This window comes from Cuculus canorus, chromosome 4 (genome assembly GCF_017976375.1).
Source record: "Cuculus canorus isolate bCucCan1 chromosome 4, bCucCan1.pri, whole genome shotgun sequence".
Taxonomy (NCBI): Eukaryota; Metazoa; Chordata; class Aves; order Cuculiformes; family Cuculidae; genus Cuculus; species Cuculus canorus.
Window position 1 is genome coordinate 67,982,897 of NC_071404.1, and position 24,037 is coordinate 68,006,933.

Here is a 24,037-nt window from a genome sequence, read left to right on the forward strand (position 1 = left end):
GCCAATTTCCTTCACTGAAAAATTCTGATTTCTCAGAACTTTTTGCTGAAAACCAGGCTTTTACTGGAATGTACATAACTTAAGTTACAAAATTTTGCTATATACAAGCTTCCATAACAATTGTAGTGTTGCAGTTAACAAAAAAAAGAAAATATCTGTGTTCTAAGGAACATAGATCCTCTGGAAGTGCCCAACACTTTTACCCACCAAATTCTTCAGGGAAACTGGTATGATTTTTGTCCATGGCATAACACATACTGGGATGTATGATACCCCAAACTGTGTGGGTTGGGAAAGAAAAAAGTTTGGGCTGCTTTTCATGCTTAATACCCAGTGAGTGTTAATATGTAATTACATTGTGTTTGGTTTTATTGATCATTCTGCTCTCTGCATCATGTATCACTGACTTCTCATAAGCTAGACGTGTTGCTTTCTCAGCAGCCAAAAGTTTGCTACTAAGGATTTTTAGCTTTCTATCAAATGGGGATGGGTTTGCTAAATCCTGAAAAAAAAAAAATCCTACCTACACATTTAACCTTAAACACCAGTTCTCTCATTTTATCCCCAAGTTAAACACAGGTCAGCGGTGTACATTTCTGCAGTCTTGACAGATGCAGTAGGTGATTCCTTAAACAAACACGAACCTAAGTAGGGACAATATTTGCACAGCTAGCTATTGAGTCAAACAAAATAACCCCGCATTTCATTACTGAACATGGTGCAATAATCATACCCAACCTCTGAACAGAAACACATTTCTGCTGGTATTTCAACCCTAGAACATATTGAAGGATCCCTGTGGCCAAATGAAGTAAGTTGAAAAACTGTGTGTAATGAGAAGCAGGATATTATCCTGTTCATCACTTTTATGGGGTCACATGCCTTCTAATGTTAAAGCTGGATCACATAGTTATTTAGTCACACAATAAGTAAGTAAACACTGAATCGCCCCTCTTCCTGTCCCTGCTCCTTCCTCCCTCACCCTCAGAGGAATTGTGGAAAAAGCAAAAGAAAAGGAAAAAAAAGAAAACTTACTTTTGCTAGGATTTAGCTTCTGGCAAGAGATATTTATGAGGAATTCATTTCCTTGCACATATTTTACATGTCCAGTCCTCCCTCCCACTCCTTTTTTTTCTCCCACCCTTCCCCCTTACTCCCCCTCCAAGCTGTCTTCTCTCCCCACAGCATTCACCACAGTTTCCTGCCGTATGTTTGCTTTCTATTTTCATATCCATGGGAAAGGAATCTCCTCTAGCACAGATCTGCTATGGAGCTTGTGCCCACGCCTGCTGCCACTGCCGCCTTTAGCTTAGGCCACAGGTATTTGCACTTCATTAAGTGGTGGTGGAGCATTGAGAAAATGACAGTCATTAAATTTTAGCAGAGTCAGCTAGAGAAATCTCTTTTCTTTGAGAATTTTTGCTTTCTGCTAGTGAGCTCCAGACAAAATAAAATATGTTTCAGTTTTAAATATTTAACCTAAATCCTGATTTAGGGTTTTATTTTGGGGAAAAGACAGCCATGTCCCTCTTGCTCATTAAAGGGCTCTCTGTTGTGTATCTTTGATGCTGCTTTGGGCAGCTCTGCTACTTTGATCCTCTTAGAAATAGGCTCATTACAACATTCACCTCACAGAGTAACACTTCAAAGAGCTTTGTGAAGGACAAAGGGAGGAATTTAGAAACAGAGCCAAGTGGCTCTCAAGTATCTTGACTAAATTAACTTTGTATTAAGAGTTACTGGCCCAGTTGCAATTTTGAAAGGAGGAAGCAAAGTAGTAACCCTGTGTGCTTCGTTCATGCACTTAATATCAAATTAATAAACACACTTGAAATCTTCTAGGATTCTCCACCATAACTTCTGCTAAACTAAGCAGACACCGCAATTGTCACATCAAATTTATAGCTGCTTCAGAGTTGTGAAAAAGATGGATTGATGTTACTACTCAGAATGGTAGAGCCAAAATTAATCAACCATGGAGATTAACAGAGGTATCAGGCAGTTCTCAAAATCTTTATCTTCAGAAACTGCTGTAACCTTGTCCATTTTCAACACTTTCAAATCTATCATAGCCGTAATTATTAGTATTATTGGTCATTCTCCAGTCTAATTTAATTTCTTCTGACACTTTTGACTTAGGTCTTCAGTTAGGAAGTCATTACCATTACAATATATTCTTTGTACTACAAATCACAGTGCTAGGTGTTGTACAAATGCAAGCTCCTCAAGTGGCCTTGTCTCTGAGAAACCACAGTGACAATTAGAGAGCTCAGATGTTACCCTGAGTGTCATAGTCATGCTGCCTAAAAACTGTAGGCAAAAGCAGTCTAGCCCTCGTCCATGACTTTGAACCTTACCTTTAGCTTATATTGACATAATCCCTGCCATGAGAAGGGTGTTTTTTTCTTTTGAAATATCAGATGAACCTGGTTTAAGCAGTAAAGGTTCTTGACAGAAACCTTTTGCAAGTGCTATAAATCAAATGCAGATGTCACTCATTACTTAACTGCTGGAATAGCCATTGAAAACATGTATAGTGGTCTCTCTCAAAGACAGCACAAGACAAGTTCACTTGAAAGTTCTGGTTTTATAATTCCTTGTATTTATTCTGCCTTTTGAACACCTTCACCAGAAGGGTTTCTGAACAAATCAGACTTTTCTGAAGTCCCAGTAACATCATTTAATCCTGTCAATAGTTAGTTAGGCTTGAGCCATCCTTAGTTTAGAAAAACACCCTTTAAATAGCAGGTGTTTTACAGCACCTTGTAGTACGACCCAAGCTGTGCATTCTACTGGAAAAGTATAGGAAGTGTGGAATAAGAGAGAAAAAACACCAGGAAGCCGGCACCTCTTAGGTGCCAGGATAGAGGAAGAGGGTGCAGATGGCTGCCATTCATCAGCCTAGACCACGTCCTTTATGTCATTTATTGCTCAAGAACTGTCACAGTAGCATTAATTTCCCTCTTGCAGAGAGTTATCAGTGAATTTAATGAATGAGCTATTATTTTACTGGGGCGAGGGGAAGAGAGAGAGCTGTATAAACTTTTGCGTATAAACACAATCTATTTCTAAATAAAGAAAATCAGAGTTTATATACATTTGGTTTATTCACATGGATTTCTTTGTGAAGTGTGAATTTAATGCTAATATAATTTCAAATTCTTCAGTTGCGTTTAACAGAGCTCTCAGGATTTATGGTTTTGCTAAAGGAAAACAGAGAATGAAAATGTGACTTGAATTGATCCCTAATGTAACTAAATTTTAGGTAGAGCATTTGGGGACCAAAAATGAAGGCATTCATTAGTTTGTTCATTCCACTTATTGATTAATTTACTTTCCAGCCACTCCAGCCCTTATCAGCCTGCCCAACCGAAACATATAGTGATCAATCAGCTGCTTCAGTTTTGTGAACAATTTGCTTTCTACTATTAAATATGTTAAACTGGAGATTGAGCATCACTATGATTTCAGTTATTTTATACCGTAGCTGAACCATTCTCTCCAGCAGCAACTCTCACTCTTGTTCCCATCTCAGAAGTTAACATTTCTAAAGAAAATATTGACACACTGTATGTTTCGTTTGCAACTTACATTGCAAGTTTCACTCAACAGCATAAGCACTTCTTTCATGTTTTCTGTTAGTCTTCTGTCCATTATTTGATATTCTATTCTCACAAATTTTCCTGCAAACAGTAATGTGAGACATCCATCTGTGTAGCTGCATTACATTTCATATATCCTTCTTGTGGTAGTTGAAGTAATTGCATAGGGATGGCTCTACTGAAATGTTTGTTCTTAGAAGTAAATTCTGGGACATATGTAATCAGTTTGCTTTTTAAATTTTGTCTGTGAAACCCAAATGCACATTGCAAGTGTTGTGTTAATTCTGCTAAATATTGCTCCAATTATTCTCAGGAGTGTAGCTTTTTTTTTCCCACCCAGTGCAACTGGTAGAGGTTCTACTTCTTTACTCACCATCACTTCAAAGTACATTATTCTTTTAGAACAATTTGAACCTCTTCTGAACCAGGCAGAAGTTTCAGTTTTATTTCTTCCCAGTATAGCTGATATGTGGTGCTTCTAGCTCACCTTAGGATGGAATGATAGCTCACCCTAAAGTTCTCCTTGTCCATTTTACAGCTCCAGCAATGAAACCTAAGTACTTTCCAGCGTTATCTGATTTGACAATTGGGACACTATCCAATGATTAAAACATCATTAGTTAAGTAAGAGACTGGGAGAAATCCTATCAATTTCATAAATAAGAAAGGTACAATAAAGAGAGCTGCAAGTCGGTCTCCACTGATAGAATGCCCAGCCTACCTGGACATTACTTTAGGGTGCAGTTAGAGAGTTGTCACTGGTTTGGGACTGGGGAGTGGACATTTGTCCTAAACATGACAGCTCAATATGATACTTTAATGTTCTTTTGTATTTTTCTCTTTAATGCAAACCATGCTAAGATCAGCCTTCTTTCTGATCAATCACAGCCTTCTGTTCAGAAGGCTGCTAAAACTTTATACATTGGTGTCAAGTCTGGATCTGTTTGGTGTAGGTAGAACCCATGCTAGAAGTTAGGAATGTAAGAGTTCAGGCACCTGCAGTGTAACCTAATTATATCTATATGTACATGCAACTTTGGTTCTTGCATGTTGAGTGAATGGGAAAACCTCGATTTGTCCATGTTAGTCTTGCTTTGGACATCAATTACTGCTGTGTCTGGAATAACGTCTGTATAAAGAGATTAATCTTGCTCTTCAAACAGCAGAAATGTCTACTACATGGTGTGCAGACTCTGGGACTCAGTATTCCCTTCAGGAGAATTGTCTCTAGGTAGAGTAGCAGCTCCCTATTTGTAGTGTGCTTGATCTCTGAAGGAAGATTCTGAAGCAAAGACCAGGCTATTACACAGTTTCTTGAAACTTTCCCACTTTTATTCTGTCACTGTCCAAAGAGATTATGGATACTGACAGCAAATCTCAAGAGTAATATTCACTCCACTAACTGCTCTTCTCACCATTTCATTCACGTTCCTGTTGGCATGGGCATGCTGACAACACTTTGGTTTTGATATAGCACGGCCCTACAGCAGTGTTTGTTGCAACTTTCTTTTACATAGAAAGGTATTCCTTTCTCTGACTTGTGCCTAAGCAAAGCTAGAAAGCTTGAGATATCCTTCCACTCTTGAACTGACCTTTGTCATTTCTGTCTCAAATTCTATGCTGTATCTTTTCACAAGAAACTCAAGAGTCATTGAACAGAATACTAGCTTGCTCTGAGGAAATGAACTTTTGTAACTAAACAGGTTTACTTTCCTGGCAGGCTACACGCTGTCTTGAGGGTGATTCTTTCAAAGTTAGCTCTTCCTCCAAATTTCTCACGATTTTTAACACAGCTGACCTTTAGGTGATCAAATATTTGTTTCAATGCCCATCTTACCTCTTCTCAATTCTTCCCTCAGAAGCAGACCTTAATCTATATTTCCGTTTCCTTTTAATACCTATTTCAGTCACAACCTCAAGAGAAACAGACTGAGTTTTACAAAGTTATTATCATACCCGGAGGAATATCCATGTCCAGTGTATGATAAAACTCAGCTTTTACTGATCGCATTGGTTGGCTCATACTGTTCAAAAGTTTCTGCCATATCCAAGCAAATAAGATTGTCCTCAGAAATCTTAGGTCTTGTATTTCACTATCTATTCCATTCTCCTACTTTTGTATCTATTTCACTGATGACTGAAGAAGATCCTGTTAGGACAAATTATACTGTGTTTTAAAATCTATTTACTAGAAAGCTGTGTTTATTGCTTGTACAATTTTATTCTATCTTATATTGAGCAATGTAGCAGCCTCTGTAACAGATTCAGAAACAGCCAGAAGTGGCTTATATTAAATTATTAACAAATCACCTGATTTTCTGGGAATCTTGATCACATATGGGGTTTTGGAAAAGTATGCTATTTGCAGCCACTGCCACCCTTTAGACAACTTTTCTTCCCCTTCCGTCCCTCTTGTAGAGATGGTTAGATTCTTCAGGTGTAGCTGCTTTAATTGTGAAGCACCCTCACCAGCACTATGAGCGCATCTAATTCATCATGCAGTGTCCTGGAATGTCATCCATCTACAACATATATATTCCTATACATATAAATATATTTCTATTTTTAAGACAGTTTATGACTGCCTTATAAGGAATATAAAATCCTGACACATTTCTCAAAATTGTGACCTATCTCTGGAAGGCTGTTTCCTAACAACACTTCTCAGTTCAGAGTAAATTCCTCTCTAGAAATCTTAGTTCTATTGACCTCTGCGATTTTCAAAAGCTCAGAGGAATTCATAGCAATAGGAATATATTAATGAACTTGACCTGCTTTCTCATGGGAATGCAGTTTATTTGTTTAGTTTCTGAGGAAAAAACTCAACTTGTTTTTATCAGGGAAGCTAATAAATAAGAGGCAACTGTAAAAGAAAATAATGGGAAGGGGTGACAAAGTGGGATTGGAGGGAAAGGCATGTCCTAGGCTTTTTTTCTGTCTTTAGTGACAGTTAGTTCTCACTTTACCCCAAAACTACTACTCATGTTTCCATTGGAAACTGCATTCCCTTGTTCCTTTATAAAGGAAATAAAACTCAGTTATGTGACTTCTCTTCCAAGAAAAAGACCAAGAGGAAAATTTATTTCTTCGATAAAATGTCATTCTAAAGGCCTCTAGATAAAACAATATTACAAGCAACCTAATATATCTTGCTCCGTATGCAGGCTAGTTACTAAATAGATGATATGATTATTGTAGGCCGTTTCCAACTGAATTTTTCCTTTCTAAAACATCATAACAGCTGATACCATACAAAAGTATCTAGGTGCTTGTTTTTACTGTAGGCTTCTGTAGCAGTAGTCAATAGATTCATTTCCAGTTTGTATATTTTATAAGTTTCCATAGTAAAAAGACTTTTTTGCTTGTCTTAATTGCACACATTTAATAGAAAAAGGCTCTGTTCTAAATACAACTTGTATTTTTTTGAAAAATCAGACACTTAGTAGTTTTTAATAATTACTACACTAATTACACTATTTTAACACTTACTAGTTTAAGAAGAAGATGTTGAACTATTTATTTTTACTGATAACAAAGTAAAAATTAAACCTCTGACAGAATGACAGATTCCAGTTTCAAATGTGTTCTGAAAATTATATATGGATTTTTCTAAGGTGTTTACTGAAATTATCAATCATATTTCCTAATCTATGAATCATTCGATCATTTAAGGAAAATGAACTGAGACAGATAAGTAAGAATAGAATTTCAAAATTGTACCTGCAACATGGACTTATCAAGATTATATACACAGAGTGAATACATTTTGCTTAGCTAGCTATTTTCTCAATAAAATAACACAGAGAAGCTACCTGTGGCTGATGTAAATCATGTTTATAAATATGTAATTCTATAGTAAATAAAAATTAAATTTTGTCTATGAATTCATGATTTTTTGTATATTCCTACAGATTGGGACAGGCTATGAGTTGTTAACCTGCTAAGGTATGTAAAATGAGAGCACTTATATCATTTGGGGTTACCATGCTATTTGTTTGGTCATTAAGGAATGGATGAGATAGTTAAGCCTGATGAGATGGTACCTGCTGTGGCTGGTCCTGCTGCCGCCTGGAAGACCTCTGGGTTCCTCTGAGTACTGAGGGGTCAACAGAGCAATCACTGTGCCAGGCACGAGACTAAAAGTCAGACAGCTTCTTTCTGTAAGATGAAAAATGAGATGGTAGAGTTCAGTGATTAAGGCAGTGGTCAAAGAGATTAATGTGACCAAACCGAACTGACCAGACATAATTCACAAACCAGTATTATTCCAGATAACGTGACAAAGTGCTGTGGCCCAGGGAAATCTATTTTTGATGTACTGGCAGCTGTACAAGAAAACTGGAATTAATAGTCACATAATTTGTCTCCCACTCCCACCTCTCTTAAATTATTGGACAGGGCTCATGGGAGAGCACAGAGGCTTAAAGCCAAGGCTGATGAAAACTGACCCATTTCAGTGTGCATGAGTGGAGAGATGAATTTTAGTGAAACTGTGGCAAAAAGCCTCATGTTTCCACTGATGAATGCTCCACAATTGATCTCTCAAAGACAGCGGATGGGAAACAGAGCGAAGCTTTTATAATACAGCGGAAAAGAGTGGGACATTTTCAAACCAAATAAAAGAAAAGATAAAACCGTGGCAAAGAGCACCTTTACACATGTGAGTAATAAAGGGCTACCAACGCAGAAATCAAAATGCAGCTTTCTTTTTCAATTTTTTCACAATCATTAGGATTATTAAGAGACATACCACAAAGGGCATCTCACTAGATGCAAAATAAATTCAAGACAGATCTGCATTTTGACTGCAAGTACATTGGTAGATCAAGACATAAGACACCTTTGTCCATTTAATGGCAGTGTGAGGTAACTATCCTAGGTTTGAGTGTTGGTGTATAAATATTCCTTTTTTCTAATATTATAGAATCATAGAATGGTTTGGGTCAGAAGGATCCTTAAAGATCATCTCGTTCCAGCCCTGCTGTCATAAGCAAGGACACCTTCCATAGATCACGTTGTTCAAAACCTGAAAGTAATGTGGAAACTAAACTGATCTCATCAGTGTTAAATGTGTGATTTAGGGTCTTCTCCAAGTAATGCGCACATAGCCTTCTAGCAGCTTTAGTCCCAAACCTATATCATTATTTTTGCTGAAGGCTGGGCACAAGCTGATATGCCCTGCATCCACAATTTCTGGATGGAAACTGTTACTGAGGGAACAGATATATCTTTTCCTATCAGCATAAATCTGGTACAAAGTAATTATATTGGGTTTACATCAGCTTAGCTAAATTGGTTTATGATTTGAATCAATGTAAGCTGTTAGAAGTGGTCCTAAGTTTCAGAAACAAAGGTTTCTAACAATACTTTCTCATAGCTGTTAAATAACAGCCAAGGTATGGAAGGCCAATATACTTACAAGTGATCATTCTGAATTAAAATCAGGTGAAAACACTTGAAAATGTTGTCCATAATTTCCTAAGTATTGTTTGCACAAGGATAATATTTTTCTGAAGTGGTACCATGTTACTACTACACTGTTTGTTTCCAGCCAACAAATTGTTTGTTGCCTTTTTTTTTTTTTTTTCCCTTTGCTCCTAGAAGTCAGGTTTTTAATGATTGTTTCTGCCTGGAATTATTTATTCTTTAGACAAAATCCTTCTCTCCTTAGCAGACACAGCTGCAAACACTGTTCACTAACTGAAGTAAAGTCTTTTCCAGGCAAGACAACAGGTACAGAGATGGTATGAGCTGGCAATTTGTAGGTGGTAGCTTGCAATACCCAAAGTAGTTTCTAAGAGTCAGTTGTGAAATAATTTGCAGGTGTGAATTTTCCGTATATGTGCCAATATGACATTTTCTTTCTGGTAGACACCTTGTTTTGCCCACCTTGTGCAGCTGCATTGGAGAGATAATATTTCTCACTGGTTTAAACACGGGCTCAGCTCTGCACTATCCATGGCTGTATAGCCACCAGGCAGCCCACAGGCAGGCTGAACTCAGGCTGCTTTAAAGCCCAGTCAGACAGCACTCGCATGGGCCTGCAAAACTCTTTATAGGATTTAACCTTCATTATGTCAAAGGGGCCTTTGAATATTCATTTCTTTTCAGAAATAATGGTTCTGAAAGTTCCCAGCGTTGGTAACATTTTGCTCCCACTAGTCTCACCTATAAGGATGAAGGTCAGGACTGAGTGGATGAGGTTGATTGTAGCACAATGTAATGTCTTCTGGCCTATTTTTACCCTAAGAAGGAGCTAGAACCCTCTATTCACATTTTATATTCATTTATGCCTATTTGCTAAGTAATTCTTTTCTTCTTCATCTTTCTATACCCTGACACCTTAATCTTGCTGACATCTTACAATAGTTAATGAGAAACAGCTCCGTGTCTTTTCATTGCTCGCTTTCTGTCTCTTAACACTAAGGCATCAGATGATAGTTTACTTTGCAAGACTTGAAAATGTTGTGCTGTACTTCTCTTTTGAAGAATACATATATATTAACAGGGCTGAAACCAGGAACAGTAATGACAGCCTTATAAACATGATTAGTGGCTGAGACATAAGTACAGACACACTCTTGAATATATCACCCAGGTATTATTTTCAGTGCCAGACCTTAAAGCAATTTCCATATTTTATAGACAAAAACATGACACCTAGCTCTAGGAGAAGCACAACTGATCTAATATCCTTGGAAACACAATAGTTCTTCTAAATAACATTGCTTCAGAGAGATCTATAAACTCTGTCATGAGGATATTTCACTAATTCCAATTCCTTTAAAGTCCATGCTCCGCTTAAGACATGCAAATACTTTTAACAAGCAAGATCTCTAGCTATTAAGAGACAAGGTGTTCTGAGAAAAAAAAAATCAAAAGCTCTTAAGCTAATACTCAAGACCTAATGTAATTAACATTGAAACAAAAACAAAATCAGCAAGGGTCTGAATTTGTTCTTAATAGATTTTCAAAGATCTGGATAAGAAAATCCAAGTGACTGGATAAGCCATAAACTACTATTTATACTATTTACGTGAAAGAAAGAATTCTTAAGTGGGCAGGTGGCACTCAAGGCATCCTCAGCAGAAATGGTTATACAGGTCATTTCCTCGGTTTCTCTCTCTGCGTTGAAACCACCACAGGATTATTAGGAGAATTATTTGAGTAAGTCACTGCTCAGCGAAAAATATATTACCTGTACACAAAGTACACCTTGTCTTTTCATGCCAGGTTAATTGCTCTATGACCGAAGTAAAGAATGTTTTGTTAAAAGAAATCGTAACTCTACACTGATCAAGAGAACCGCTCTTTATTTGACCAGTGAAAAGTGTTGGCTTATGCTAGCGTGCCATACACAAGAAAGATCCCCTGCTTTTTCCAGACAGAAATCATGCCAAATAATATCTAGCTTTCCAGGGTAGAATCCAGGCTGTGAATTCAACAGCCTCTTCTTCTTGCATAGAGGCTTTTAAGTCCCATTGAAACTTTGAATGCAGTGTTCCAAGGCTACACCTTTGTAATACCAGCAGCTATGGTAAAGAATAAATCTGTCCAGATTCAGGTTCTGCACCAGTGAGACACCTCCTTGATCTCCGTCTGATCTCTCAGACTGCCAAACGTAAGCCAGACTACTCAAAATTGCTTTAGGTGGTTGCTTCCTCAGAAAGTGTAGTATTCTAATTCATTCTTTTTCAGAAATTGATTGGAAACACTTTCCTGGTGATGACTGTTTTAGAAACTTTTTCTTACTCTAATATATTAATTTCACTGTCTTTTCTCTTACTATAGTATTGACAAACTTTTCCTGGCAAAACTGTTGTCATTTGTTTTGTCCACAAGATGTTTGAGCTGTCTAGAAATAAATCCCTTTTACACTGTCATTTAAAGCATTATGACTTAGAAAAATTTGTTCTCTGATGAAAATCTGAGAACTACTTCTAAATTACTGAATTTACTATATCTGAAATTACTTCTAAATTTACCATGTTAGCTCTGCTAATCTAATAACTATTTTGTGCACTACCTAATTTATCTGAAAGCCTGGGAGGAGAGGTAGTGGTGGAGACATCGACATCCAGCACAGGACTGGCAAAATAGGTATTAAATGAGTTAAGATGGAAAGACAACATTTAGAATAAGATACTGAATAGCAACAGGCACTAAATTTATTCTGCTGTCTGCTGGTGTGAACTAGGGCTTCTGCAGTGATTTTCTGCTTGCAACTGTACTAGTTCAAAACAATAATATGTCTGTCTTATTCCCTTTGAATATCACTCAGTGTTCTTGAGAAACCAAAGTGTTAAACCAGATCTTTGATAACACAAACTTGATCTGTTGTTTTAAAATCAGTTTATGAATGTTCTGATCTAACATATCTTCATTACTTCCTCAGCAGTAATCCTTTTGGAGATAAAGTATTGCCACTCTAATCCATTTTTTTGTGTTGCATACGTTTGCTTTTTCCAGGTTATTTGGCTTAGAAGTCATAAAGTGTCTTGAAACAACAGAAACTACCCAAGACATAGAAGAAGCTCACTGTTGGCTTCAAATTCAATTCTTCAAATATTGAATTTCATTCCAGAAATTCAGAACTTACCTCAAAGCTGGACAGTGTAGCACACTGACTGTTACGAGTTGATGCAAAGCTCATGTAATTTTGTTTGCTCCAAGAGATTCAGATAGCATTCATGGCTCCCTAATACATATGAAACATAAGGATGAAGCACTTGCTGAATTGCTAGCATGCTAGTATTGCTGACTTCAAGCCAAGTTCCCATTGAATGCTTCATTCATTTATCAAGAAATCCTCCCATACCTGACCTAGAGCACAATGAATTGTAAGCTTCATAATCAAGGAGAAGGTATATTGTACATTAGGGATAATTCAGAGCCTCCTTAAAATTCTCCTTTGCTTTTACCTATAGGCTAACTCAATTCTTCTTCCCCCTGGCGAGAATGCACGCCAATGAAGGAAAAATTATTTCCTGAAACCATGCTGCCTTCAGCAATTTCAAATAGCTCTAAATTATGTGTACCTCATTTCTTATTGATATTTCTTCTTTAGTGTTACTGAGTGCACAGGTCTGCACTACTCATTTATGATTTTTTTCCATAAACATCAGTTTTAAATTACTAACCCTGTTTGTGCACTTGTTGTGCACAGACTATCAAAGATTAAGCAAGTATCAAAAAGTTCTTGCATTTTTTCCTTGTCATTCTTTGTTTGTAATTTACTTGGATTTATAAAGCCTTACAAACTTCAGAAACTTTTAATGGTCTGTCTGCTTAAGTGTTATCATGAAACCTTTTAACTTTTCACCTTTGAATTCTTCAGGATGTGACCTTTCGCTTACTCTAGAAGTACTAAGACAGGAATTAATTCTGCTTCTCCAACAATATCAAATTTCTCTGTCACCAGCATTCCGCTTTTGTTCCATAATGGTCCTATCAATATCTTTCTCGATAGTTTGCTTATCTACATACAGAATTTCAGATTGTAGTGGTGAGGGCCTGGGAACAACTCCACGTAAGCATTTAAGTCTAACAGTATGAGGAACGTTTAGTAACCCATGGTACATATGCAAGCTTTTGCACACTTCTGCTCTTTTAAATTCTTTCATTTAAATGCAACATGCTTCTGCTGTGTGATATACGTCATCATTTGAGTATTTATCACTAATCACTAAAGAGTGCTGCTGTTCTGCTATTTTTGCAATGCCCGCTTACTAATGTCCTGATTTATTTATTTTTTTTTAATCTACATTTTTACCTGGGGACTTTCACACTCAGATCTTCGTTTTCAAGTGTAAGAAAAGAATAGCACCAATATTGAACTAGATCTGAAAATAATTCAGTGTTAAATTTCTTCTTACATTGAAGTTCATTGGGCCAGTATTCAGAGTTCATTAATGAATACAAATTAAAAATGGAGATATTACAGATGTCCTCTTTAACACAGCAGTTAATGAAACATGGCTGTTGCTCTTATAAAATTCAGCTAATGATTTCCTTTATCTATTATAATCTGATAAAAAAAATCCCTAACGTATAAATTTTTCAGAATTTTCTTCTTCCTTTGCTCATTCTTTATGTACAGATTTTCCAGGAAGAAAATAGCAGACCAGCAGAAATGAAAAAAAAATCCAAACCTTTATATATAAGGAAATATGAAGGAAATATGCCATGCAAAAGAGAAGTTCCTTATAACTTCTCCCTTATGCTGCTTCTCCCTTTTTCCTGTCTCCAGAACCATCCTTTAATCCAACTTTTACATCATCCTGAAATAAAAGCCTCAAAAGTTGCAGTAATATGGGAAAGTGTCAGTGCTAATAATGTATCTGCTTGGGCTACAGTAGTTTTTCTTCCTCTTCAGAGGAATATAAACTAGTCTCTTATTAATAATACAAGTTATCTTCAGAAAGAGATGCTAAAGAGAACTGAATTTTCTTCTCTTTTTTGAGTTCACTTTGTCAAAAAAGGTAAATTCCAGGATTATGTCTGTCATCCAAATAATCAAAATCTCACTTTCTCTACTTCACAATATCATCTACAGTTGGATATGTCTCCCGTCATCTTATATAAATTTTATGTTTCTCACTCATGCATTATTTCTTTGTCCTGGACTCATTCATTTGTCGATTTTGCAGTAACGCTAGGTTGTCTTGCACCATTTCTTTAAGAATCTTAGGATTTTCCAGTTACTCCTATTTGAGCACATGCAGTTCTGAGTATTTGGACACGGTAATTTCTGTTTCCCAGCTCCTCATTTGTATTAGCCATCCTGGCTTTGTCCTCATATTTAAAGAATTTGCCCCACTCAGCAGTCCACTGGAAGGACTGTGGTTCACAGTACATCACAGTAGACCAACATCACCTGCTTTCTGTCCTCCACTCATCAAATTACTTAGAAATTAATTTGATTCTATTATACTATATAAACTCACCAAAAGCATGTGCATGATTTAGAAGTCTAATTCATGTTTTTATAACCGATAAAGCTGTCAGATGTAGGTTTTTTAAAGGTATGTCTAAATATTTAGCTGGGCTGATATTTTTTAATTGTGTCTGAGTGCTTAACTTGTTGACCCCAGTGTGCTTCTAGTTTCCTGCGGTGATCATTCTGATTACGGAACACTTAAGCATCTTTCAAAATTCCTGCCTTTTTCTGGAATTTCAGAGTTTGCTAAGGCATTTCTGAAATTTCTATCATTTCTCTTTGGTTTAGTGAGAAATAACTGCACAGTAAAACTACTTTGTTTATCTCTGCCAAGGTATCTAATTAATTCTCATTTCTTCTAAGAAACATTAAAAAAAAAGTTATTGATTATATACAACTTAATATCAGGTTTTACTTAAAAAAATTCCTCCTAAATTCATCTTCCTGTGATCCATGCCACTGTTCTGGATAATAAGTACAGTATTTGAAGACAGTATTGAAGTAAAACGCACACTTTGTTATACAGATTGAATCAAGAATACACTCTCTGGCTGGATATTATCAGGAAACCAAAGACCAAAGTAATAAAATAAAATATAGCAAGCATAGCAATGAAATTCTCAACATATAAAGGAGAAAATTATATGTTAAAATAAATCTGAAATAAGCCCCAGAATCCAGATGAAGGAATAAGGGCCACAGTTTTGTTCTCTTTTCCCTCTCAAAGAGGTTAATTGTTTTTTTTAGCTTTGTCAGGAAAAAGTACTACTGAATGCGAGTGTGTGTTTAGTAAAATGAGGTTAGAGATTGCCAAATTAGTACTATGTACTGAAAAATCATTACGAAAATGAATTATAGAAGCTCTTGCACGAGCGTAATCTGTTTTATTTTCAAAGTTGTCTTCAAGTTTATGTAGTTTATCGGGTCTTGTACAGTGACCTTGTTTTCCTTACTCCTTTCCATGACTCATATACCCACATCTTGCCTGATGTCTGCACAGTGCTGGTTTATGCAGATGCTCCTTTCCTGGCACTGCGATGGAGAGAATAGAATAGAACAAGACAGGATTTGGAAAGTTAGTCTTTATAACCCGGGAACTGGATTTGTTTCGGTTTTATTTACAAATTCCTATTTGTCAAAGTTTTTGAGAATCATGACCTACTATCATTAGGTAAGCAAGTGAAACAACAACAAAATCTTGAAGTGTTTCGAGAAATGGGGCAGGTATTCTTTCTGTGGCCAAATTTACTGGATGACCTTGGTCTTCAAACAAGTTTTCATTTTAAAGTTTTGTTGAGGTAAACAGGTTCCAGTAAATGTCTTAATTTAGGTGAAACAGCGTATTTTGCTGAAGCTATGATTAGTTGAAAACATCCTGGGCAGCTTTAGCAGGAACACTGAAATTATACCTTGTTGTTAGGCTAGTTTGCAGTCTGCTGACTTCAGTATGCTTTTATGTTGTTTAAGCATCTGCACAAGAAGCGTGCTGCTGCTTCAAGCTCAAATCATCAGGAAAGCAAAGGAAGGAGCTGCAGCTTCTCATCAGGTTCTTTCTTCTCTTGTCTTGCCAGGTGGCTGGCTCTGTTCTGCTGCCTCCAGGGATTTCTCTCTCTAACTTTCCTGTACTGCTGGCTACTAATTGATCCTTCCTGTAGCATTTTTCTCAGTCTCCACTCCTGTCTGTCCACTGGTCTCAAACATTGCTCCTGGGTCCTCTTTCAGCTGGTCACCTGAAGCACTCAAACAGCTACGATTCAGGCAGCACTGCATGCTGCTTCTGTTCCCCTCACCCCAGAACTGTTTTCTTCTACAGTGCACATTTCAGAGATGCTTCTTGGTGAAGCTTCCCACACCTTTTCTTGTTTTGAGCTCAGTCACTGCTAGTCCCCAGGACTGCACCTACCATTGCTTTCCAGCTGGCAAACAATTTCTCCCTCTCTTCATCTGTTCATACCCCATTTTCAAAAGACGCAGCTGGAGCTTGAAAGTGATAATTCAAGCCACATGTTCAACAGAGGAAGGTAAACTAATGCAATTTTGAAAATCACAGCACTTCGGACATTGAGTGCCCTGGACATAGCCAGTTTATCCCAGATGCTTGCAGAAATCTGCTATTAGATGACCCAGCAGAACCAAGGTATTGTTTCTTCCCACAGCTGCAGAAACGAAATGTAGTACTTTCAACTGCAATGCCTAATTGTGCACATTCAAAACATTAAATATTTTGACAGCTGGAGGAGAAAACATGTCCTGGAAATGTCCAGGATTGTTATTCATGAAGTGATGTAATGAGTAGAAAATCTAGTTGCTTTTATAAAACAGTGAAACCTTGTATTTCCTGACAGAATCTGAGTAACATCTTCTCTTGGAAAGGAAAAAGAGAAGTGATAGAAATTCTTTCTAGATGGTTATTATGTAATGGCAACTGCTCTGTTACACTGATCTGAATAACACTCAAGCCAGACAAGACCTCCTCTGAATTTAAGGGTCTTTGGAGGAGGCTCTTAACCATATAGAAAAGGTAGCTTCACATTTGCATGCAATAAATTACCCGCTCTTGACTTTACACTGTTCTAATCTTACCCAACTTCCCTTACACACACACAAAACGTGCTTGTACTGGCTGCTAGCACAAAGGGGTTGGTCTGTATAAAGTCCTGCTTCCTCCTCCCCATTCCAACAAAAAAGGCAAATGAACAGGAGCATGGGCTAGGTTTATCCAAAAATAATCATGAGAAAAAGGAGTTAGTTAGGCATTTGAGATACCTAGAAATAAATGCACTACAACCAGGTGTCTATGTAGAGTAAGCATAACACAGCACAAAAAAGAGAGAGGATGTTTAAACTTAGAGAATCTGATGCTATGCCTTTGACTTACTTAACTGTGCTGCTTTGCTGAGTGGAAAATCTATTTACTTGAATGTATAAAGAAAATGAAGACTTATATCTCATGACAGAATCTAAATAACATCTTATCTGTCCAAGTGAAAATCATGTCCATTACACTAGAATGGTTATGTACATCATCCTTCTAGTTTACATTGTTAGAGTGCTTTTACATCAAAGATGTCATTTTATCTTCCATCAGACATCTAGGGGTTTCTCATGCAGACTCTCTCTCCCCCCCATCCGCTCTGCCTTCACTGCTCATTGTTTTTACTACCGGGTACTAGAGAACCGTAGCTATATTTTCTGTGCTGTTTTTCACAGGTTGGAGTAAAATATATTTATAACATGAGTAAATTCTTCATTTTAAAACTTATAAAAGGTATTTCTTTATTGAGAAAACTGTCCAACCTCAGAGCAGAAAGTGTATTATTAGAAGAAAGGTTTCACCATAAAAGCTTTAAATGATGTCCTAGAACTTTTTAAATACAGTGTATTGCTTTTGTGGCTTTGTAAATCACTAGCCTGCTAGAGGTCAAAAAATTATCATTTAGAGAAAGGTTTCATTCTTCATGAGGGAAACTGGTAAACCAAAGTTATATAAATAAGCTGTCTGCCCTAAGACTTAGTCGTGTGCAAAATAAGATCTATTGTTTTCATGCAGTGCTCACGGATAGTAACATTTTGTTTACTGTAACGAGGTGAAGCTGGTGGATCATATATATTCTCACATTCCTAACTCTTTATCCAGAAAGATCAAGAAATTACAGCAGACTACCTACAGCAGTGAGGTACGTGTAAGAAACAAGCATTTCTCAGAGTCAATAAACACCCACGCTATTGATTGAAAGTGTCCTTCGTATATATATTTGACCTTGGAATAAGTACAGCATTCAATAATATGATTCAAATGTTATTATTTTTATATTTCTTATTCATATTCTGAATGAGAATCTTTAGTTCATCATAATGTAGGTTTATAGTAAAATTACTAGTGTACCTACAGAAATGTGTGTATGTATATACTTATATTTTGAAGAACTTGATTGTAAAATATGATTCTCAAAGGTAGTGCACGTAGCATTATGAATATGCTTCTATGTCAACCTCTAATAATATTGTACTAAATTAACCTCAAGCATAGCAGCTTGAATCCCTGACTGTCCAACAGCTTTGCCAGTCAGCAACATAATAAGTATTTAAGAATATAGAAACATGAGTGGCTGTAATTTGTAATGTGGAGTTCCAGGTGCTTTTAAATCTCCCTTTAAAACCCCAGAATTGGTATGAATATAAACTCCTGATTCCTATGAATGTGCAGGCACATGAGTACAAGGAACCCTTTCCTAGGGAAAACATGCAAGCATTAATTTTTATTTTTAGTCTTTTTTTTTTTTTTTTCATATGCTGGCGGCTTAATGCTGAAAGTAAGTTTTCATTATCTGAGTTGATAGCTAACAGTCAAAGTTGTTCTCTTTTCTCTGTATCTTTCAGTGACGGGGAAACTGATTTATGACAATACATGGATGCACTGAATTAGAAAAGACAGTTTTAGAGCAGTGACATGTTTTTTTCCTACAATGCACACTCCACTGAGATACATCAACCAGGCCGTCGGAAAGCTGTGTGCAACTGGAAAGGTTCTCCTGCCTACTCTCTCTTTTTCTTCCTTCTCTTTTCCATTTGTCCCTTTTCCTCTTCTGATTGTGACTGGAGAACTTCTCTCTGAACCTGAGAGTGAAGGGAAAGGGGTAAAGGTCTTTCTCCGTGGTTAAAAAGGGCACAGCAACTCATTAGCTTAAATCCTGGCTCCTGAATTGAACGGAGCCCATTAGCTCAGTGGCACAAACAGCTTTCACTGCTTAGCAGCTTGGCAAGATCTTATCCAAATTTCATCCTAAAGCAGCTCTGACAGCCTTTAAAGGCGTTGAACTCACACTCAAACTTACTTCTACTTCTAAAATTTCCAGGAAAGACTAGATGATTTCTCAGTGGTACTTAAGCGTCCTAAACTGCTGTTTCAAAATTGTTTCCTTAACAAAATTTCCACGCGTATTTATAAATCTAACACCGGTTTTCCAGGCAAGGTCACTTGCAAACTAAACTTTATATGCAATTTTAATTATTTTATTTAATGATGCTTTATTGATGCTATTGAATCATATTAAGCTGTGTATTCAATTTGATTTGCAAATGTTCCTTTCCTACCCAGATGGAACTATATAGAATAAGCACATCCTCTTTGGATATTAAATACATTCTTACCACTGAAACATTTTTCCCAGCTCTTCTGCAGTGTCCAGAAGCAAAATGGAGATTTCTTTCATACTTTTATAAACTTTCAAATCCCATTAGGGGTGTATACCTTTCTAGCTAGAATTTCATAGAATCATAGAATGATAGGAAGGGTTGGAAGGGACTTTAAAGGTCAACAAGTTCCAACCCACCAGAGATGGGCAGCGACACGTTCCACTTGTTCAGGGTTGCTTGTGGCCTCATCCAACCTTGTCTTGAACACCTCTGTGGTTGGGGCATCCACAACTTCTCTGTGCAACCTCTTCTAGTGCCTCACCACCCTCACAGTAGAATATTTCTTCCTAATACCTTACCTAAATCTACTCTTTTTCAGCTTAAAACCATTACCCCTCATACTATCACTACAATCCCTGATAAAGAGTCCCTCCCTAGCTTTGTGATGTGCTCCCTTTAAGCACAGAAAGGCTGCTATAAGGTCTCCCTGGAGCCTTGTGTTCTCCAAGCTGAACAACGCCAACTCTTTCAGCCTGTCCTCATATGGGAGGTGCTCCAGCCCTCAGATTATCTTTGTATACCTCCTCTGGACTTGCTTTAACAAGTCCACGTCCTTCCTGTGCTGAGGATTCCAGAACCGAACACAGTATTCCAAATGATCTCTCATGAAAGCAGAGCAGAGGGCAGAATCACCTCCCTCATGCTGCTGGTTACACCTCTTCTAATGCAGCCCAGGATACGGTTGGCTTTCCAGACTGCAATCGCACATTGCCAGCTCATGTTGAGTTTCTTGTCTACCAAAAATTTCTTGTACTTTTGCAAAACACAGAGGAAACCACAAGGAAAGAAAATTCACATAAAATGTCAGAATATGCATCTATCTGTCTGCAACAAAGTGAATCCAAGCTGACTGCAAAATGGTTGCTCCCTCCAGAAGGCCCTTACAGAATGCAGCTCAGCGTGCAAAAAGCAGATTTGCTGTGGCATACATACATATATACACACATAGACATCATATGCAGAATTTTCTGACATAGACAAAATTGTTACATTCAGGATAAATTTTGTCATGAATGTCCACCTGACTGGATGAATGAACTTAACCTTTCCACATACAAATACGGGCATATATGATATATAATAAAATAGTCCTTGGATCTGATCTGCCATTGAGGTTATATCCTTTCATAACAATTTGCAAATTGCATGTCATTGCTGGAGACTGCTAGAAGAAAATGGTAAGATTTCTGAGCAAAATTTGGGCAAAAACAGTTGAAAAGAAAGATGGCAGCTACTTCTCTTTGCTAATGACAAAATCTGAGTTCCTAAAAAAAACGATGAAAAATAGCTTATAAAACAAATATAACCTCATTGGCTTCATTGTAATTTTCAAATGCAAATTTTAGTTTTACTAATTTAAATATAGTGCTGTTTGTGTATGTGTGTGTATATACATGCATTTATATATACACATCTATGAAAGCGGTAATCATAATGGATTACCTTTTTGTTAGCAAAGCTGTGAAACTGCAGAACCAAAAAATAAGTGTGTTTTAGATGAGTAGTGTTCAGAAAAAACGACTTAAGTTCAGTCAGGAAACTGTCAGGCATTTTCCTGAGTAAAATCAAAATTGTCAAATCAGTCAATATAACATTTCTTACATAATGAAATAACTGATATAATAATAGATTATAATTATTATTATTATTATTCCTGACATTTGTTTTGGTGTTCCACAATAGTATTCACATAACAAGGTTGCACTGAGAGCTGGTTCTTATCACTAGTTAACACAAAGAGTTAAGAGTTAATCAGTACTTACATGCTGGTTTATTGGAGGAGCTCCAACTTGATGTAAAAACTTCAAATGCAATCAATTCCAGCAATGTATTTCAAGTTCTACCTTTTGTTTGTATCTATTATATTTATTTTCTCATAATTTCTTTGTTGTTTTCTTTTTCTCCTAGGAAGAAAAAAAAAGGTCTTCAAATCTAGAAGTTCTCCACTCATTCTATGTTTTTCTCTAAGGAAATCACTGCTTCTCAATCTGCCATTTATCTCATCCACATAGGAACAAAGTGCATTTTCAGGTCAGATGCCTCTCTTACAAATCAATAAAGTGTCGCTGAAAAGTTGAGTTTGAAAAGTATAGTAAAAATATATGTACATGAACTTCATGTAAATGAGGTACTTGAACAAGTGCAATATTGAAAGATGTCTGAATCCCTCTTCACTGCCAGAACCCAAGTGAGTTCTTGGTTGGACTGTACAAGTAATGGAAATTAAATCTTACTGAATTCATGTTTTTGTCAAGGAGATGTGCAGGGTGTTTTTCTTTCAGGCAACTTATTTCTTGAGGTTGAATACATCTATGTCAATACTGAAACTGAGTCATGCCCTATTAGGTTTTACAAAAATATAACTCGCAAAATGTAGACTTTCTAAAAGGCTGTAGAAGTGCCGTTGTGAGGCTGTGGGAACCTGGGTAGCATGAACAAGATTCAGCTGTGTTGTGGGAGTTTAGTTTTGAATTGTAATAATGAAAATGGTTTCTTTTAGAATTGATCTGTTGTATAAATAATTGATTTTTCCAAAGTAAATCTTTTACAAAGTAAAGAAAAAAAATCCTGTTTTAATTTTGAAAGTAATCAATTATTATAATTGAGCAACAAAGTCTGAGCAGCTGTTTCAGTAACAGGAGTTTTCAGAGGTGGATAACTCCACAGGTAAACATCAGGCTGGCCAAGATGGCATTGGGCTTCTGTGAGGTTTTTTTTTCCCTATGCAGTATAAACTTTATAAATAAATGACTTCCCTTTGCCAAGTTTAACCGTTATGTGGACTGAAGAGTTGGGAACTGGCTACTGCTGCTGATCATTTTTACTTGTTTGGCTGCAGCCAGCTTGTAAGGCATTTTGGCATTGAGGCTATTTCCACACTGTGGCATTTGTTTCCATTTGGATCTGAACTTGCTCCAGTTAAAGCTTGTTCCCTGTTTTTCTGCTGCTCAGAAATGCAGTCATTCAGGAGCAGTTTAATGACATACACTTAAAAAACCTACTGACTTATCAAGTCTGATTCTTTTTTGCCAGTGTATTGGTTCTGACAACATTTTCTGATCAAAACTAGACTCCATAATAAAACATTTAGGTAGCTGTATTTCTATGAATTTTTTAACTTCATGACTTTACTGAGATTGAGGACCTCAAATAGGTCTCCCTTTTGAAAGACAAATTTTATTTCTATGTATATACATGTAGACATAAACACCTATTGACATGTTCCCCCATGCAAATGGAAGATGAACCTTGATATGTTCTACCAATAATTCTTATGTTACGGGTAGATCCCTGTACAACAAATATGACATTATTCGTATGCTCTAATAGATTTTGCCTCCAAGTAGTGAGGATTCTTCAGTCTTGTGAAGAATCATTCCATGCTGTTAACAAAACACCTTTAGACTGGGTAAACTTAATTCCTGAGTTTTGTTTCCGTTCCTTTCCTTGCAATACTAATTGACAAAACAAAAAGCTTTCAATGAAAATATTTTCTTGACTCGTGAGCTCTTCCCAGATGTTTCACTGCTCAAATCTTACTCTTTCTTGCTTCACACTTTTGTAACCTGGATGGCAGTTAATGAGCCCCACGTGTGCTGGCTCACAGCGTATGGTCCTCCTTACCAGCAGAACCAACCTGTCTCCTCTGTGCAGGAGCATGAAAAATGACATCCTTCCTCAGTACCTTTGTCAAGTCTTTCTTTTTGTTGTTTGTACTCTGAGGGCTGTATTTGCCTGTCCACTGGCCCTGAAAAGGGTACACTGAATTCAGAACACAACAAATTCTCCGTGTAGCTATAAATACAGAAGACAAAACAGCACTGCAGTTCTCTGTTCTCTCTTTGCTTCACATGAAATGTGATACTAAGATTAAAGTTTTAGACTTGATAAAGCCCTCTGCAGAAATTACCCATTTTAGCAGAGGATCTACTCCCTTTTTTACTAACAAAATTACAAGGAAGAAAACCCCAAGTGTGACATCCATTTTGAATGGAAATGTTCTTTCCACAGAACAATCAAGAATCTATTTAATTTTGGAAAGGTGTGTGTGTATAGATGCTTGTATACACACACATATAAAGTACTCCTAAGCTCTCTCAGAAAGCAAATCACAATAAGCAGCAGAGAAGCAGCAAAAGCAAGTCATCTGATAAAGCAAAAAAAATAGATTAAAACATGTGAAAGGGACAAAATTCCTCAAATCTCAAAGACAAGACTGATACACAGGTTTTTCATGTGGGTTTTCCATGTGAAGGAACCTGTCCATATCTAGCTATGTAGATATTCTCTGTTACTGCCA